We start from the raw sequence: 3,653 nt of genomic DNA on the forward strand, positions 1-3,653 counted from the left end.
ACGGCGAGAAGAACACAATAAACATAGCCAGGTCAGAGACTTTAAAGAACCGGCCTGCCACGCCCCGTGGAGGCGGGGAGCGGCGTGATTATGGGGTGGCGATGCACCCGGAAGGGAAGTCCACCAGCTTAGGTCGCGGGGGCCAGGCTGGGGAGTCTAGGTAGGCCTACCTGTGGAAGGAAAGTGTGGATCGAGAATTTTGTGCGACTCGTCCGCAAAAGTTAGAATGGCGGAACGGGCCAGGGAGACGGACTTTGCTTTCTGCAAACGCAAAAAGGTCAGCTCACGACGGACCGGGCGACAGAAGTTTTATAAAGCCAGGCAGCGCCCACGTCTCCATCACGTGACCATAACACAGGTATGTTTAACTCCTATACCCGGTCTGCCCGTAGGCAGAGCGGATAAACTTTGGGGTCTCCCACGAGGAAGAGAAGCTTAGCTACAAGGACGATTTGAATACTCGTGGGAGACGAAAATTATATAAAATCTGGAGCAAAGGCTCAATTAATTGGTGTAAAATAATAACATATAGGAGTTCCGTAGAACCCTTCAGAAATTGCCACAGCCGACGGTTTTTCACGTCGTCAGGGCGGGGTATTGGGAAAAGTTTTCAACTAGCAATAATCGCGTCTCGGATAAACCTCATTGACTACGATATCGCCTCTGCGCAAAGCTGAAGAATTGGTAGAAGAAATTTGTTATCTGTCGTGAAGGTTTTGCTTTTCATTTGTGGTCTGATATCAAGCTTTTTTTTGTTTTGTAATCAAAATCTTATATTTTGCTTATAGACTATTTGCTTACAAAGCGGAGATTGAGAGCTTTATGGTGCGATTAGGATGTGAGTCGTTTTTTTTTGTCCTGTATCTCGTAACTTATTTTCTCAAAAAACAATCGATTTTTTAGCGCAAACAATCTGTCAATTTGCATCTCTGAAATATCTGTTCAGCAATGATCTGCAGGTTGCTGTAGCAGATGAGTTCCATTAAACCAATCAGGCGACAAGATTTAAATCAGCTTATGGCAGTCATGCGACTTATGTACGTTAGAAAGTAAATTAGTTTTAATGTTTCGCGTGGCCAGCTTGGCTTAGGGGGTTAGGAGTAGGGTGTAATAATTCTGATGGCGTGAGTTCGATTTCCAATGGTGCCATTAGGCCTACTCTTTTTTCTGCAGTAATTACCAAACAAAGTTCAAAGCAAGAATCAACTCTATGGCTGAGTGCGAGAAAGGTCACAATGACTACAGTCAGCTGCGGTTCATAGAGAAAATTGTCCTGTGTTTAAAGCGTCTACCAGTCAAAACACCACTCCATCTGCTGCAGCTACCTGCAAATTACACGTAGCTTACTGGTACCCTAACTGTCCCAGGCAACCACTTTCTCTGGTCTAGATCGGATAGGGAGCTGACCAAATAAGGTGACTGTCTGGTCTGGTAGTTTTTTCTAAACTTCCGCCCCGTTAGCTCAGCTGTTACGCGTGCGACTCAAGCTCACTTTGGCGCTGGTTCGGCTCTTCAACAATCGGAAACTTCACTCTGTCAATCTCGGTAACCGGCCCTGCGTAAAAAGCCTTCACAAGTATGAAAAACTACAAGAAATAACCTATCAAGGCTTTGTCAGTCTGAGGATAAAGATTCAAAACCAAACCAAGATTCTAAATTTAGTTAGTCACGGGCAGCTTATAAATAGTAACATATAGGAGTTCCGTAGAACTCTTCAGAAATTGCCACAGCCGACGATTTTTCACGTCGTCAGGGCGGGGTATTGGGAATAGTTTTCAACTAGCAATAATCGCGTCTCGGATAAACCTCATTGACTACGATATCGCCTCTGCGCAAAGCTGAAGAATTGGTAGAAGAAATTTGTTATCTGTGGTGAAGGTTTTGCTTTTCATTTGTGGTCGGATATCAAGCTTTTTTTAAATCTTATATTTTGTTTATGTTTGATTGATCAATCAATCAATCAATCAAAGGACCCGGGAACTCAAGAAACCACCGCGTATTCTTCGGATGCGATGCGTTTTTTTTTTTTATTGAAATGTCCTAATTTGGGCGCGAAAATCTCATTGGTGCTGCGCCCAACTTATCCTCTCAACGGCCCTGTTTGTGACAGTGATTAGTGGTGGGATAGCCTCAGTGTTGTACGTTGACGCTGAGGTTAGCACCGTCAGTTTATTTTTTAGTTGACGGAAGTGATAGCGCCGTCAACTATTTTGCCGATTTTAAGCGTCAAGCGCTATGCGTCATTTTTTGTTTTCATGGACAATCTCGTTTCACAATGAGAGTTTCACAATGTATTCTGGCCAGCGCGACTCATCCGAGTTACCCGCTTTCGCGTAGGTTGGAATGGTTACCTGGAATACAAGCGAAAGAAGTTCGCCAAATGGTGATCACTCATTGTTCCAGACAATTGTTCACCTAATCAAACGTCATATAAAAACCGTTCAGGTCTACTGAATCTTAGCGTATTACGTCATGGAATTTTTCCTAAAAATGAGCCAAAATTGCACCATCAATCGTAAGACTTGTGTCAAACCTATTTAAACATGAAACATTGGATCACCACCTTTGAACACCTGTTAGAATTGCGTGACAATGTCTTTCATTATTGCGTCACAGTTACTGTTTACGTTAGTTTGAGATATCGCAAATTATTCTAGTCATTTTAAAATTGTTGCTTGAAGAGGTTGGTCGCATGTTTAACTGTTTTGCTTTGTGCTTGTCAGCTGGACGAAAATTTCCGTCTTTTATCCAAGTAATCTGTTCTGTAGTGACAAGTTTTTAGTGGTGTATCGCGTTGCACCCCATTTTCGACAGCTTTGAGGCTATTTTTACAGAAATACAATTCTCGAATAGACGTTTCCTGAAGAGTGTTTCTTTTCGGTCATTACATACAGACGAACGGATCTGGGAATCTTATGTTACAATTTTCCCACGAAGAGATTATGGTTTACCGCTGTGACCACTCATATCGTGAGCAGCAGGCTTGCCAGGTTGGCATTTTTAATGCCAAATTACACAAATTTGGCATTTTTTTATGTTGTTTGGCATGAAAAAATCCTGTTTGGCATTTTTTCAAAATTTGGCATTTTTTTGGCCTTTTTTGTTGTTTTTTGCCCGAAAATTTTTGCTTGGCATTTCTTAATTTGGCCTTTTAAACGTTGTTCACATGGCTAATTGTGATTGGCAATTTTAATAAAACCATAGATATTTTTATTTTCCTCCGTTGTCTTCACAAAGTTTTGCGTTAGTGACGTCATACAACCTCGCCAAGCAATGAATGAAGATAGCTAGGTTGTGCAATAGCAGTAAGTGTAGTCTGAGCTTTGTTGCTGTTTTTTCCATTTTTTATCAAATCCATTACTCCTTCTGGCCAGGAAGGAGAACAATTGGATCAGGTCACCACGTACACATACCTAGGGTCCCTCATTACACAAGATGGAAGATGCCACAATGATTTAAAAAGAAGAATCGGTCAAGCAAAAGCGTCATTTTGGAAATGCAAGGAATTTTTAAGAGGAGAAATAAATTTACAATTAAAACTGAGACTTCTATCTTGTTACATCAAACCAGTCATGTCATAATGGAAGTGAAAGTTGGACTTACAGCAAAGAAATTCACAAAAAAATTAATGCTTTTTAACTCTGGTGCTACAG

General features: G+C 41.5%; 2 non-coding genes across 2 annotated transcripts; both read right to left on the reverse strand.

The window, feature by feature from the left end:
- Positions 1-534: 534 nt before the first annotated feature.
- Positions 535-675, reverse strand: LOC145785053 (U4 spliceosomal RNA). Its single transcript, XR_014291111.1, has one exon. It is a non-coding gene; the product is annotated as a U4 spliceosomal RNA (small nuclear RNA).
- Positions 676-1,699: 1,024 nt separating this feature from the next.
- On the reverse strand, positions 1,700-1,840 carry LOC145784705 (U4 spliceosomal RNA). Its single transcript, XR_014291031.1, has one exon. It is a non-coding gene; the product is annotated as a U4 spliceosomal RNA (small nuclear RNA).
- Positions 1,841-3,653: the final 1,813 nt, after the last annotated feature.

The sequence above is a fragment of the Aplidium turbinatum genome, chromosome 1, assembly GCF_918807975.1.
Source record: "Aplidium turbinatum chromosome 1, kaAplTurb1.1, whole genome shotgun sequence".
NCBI lineage: Eukaryota > Metazoa > Chordata > Ascidiacea > Aplousobranchia > Polyclinidae > Aplidium > Aplidium turbinatum.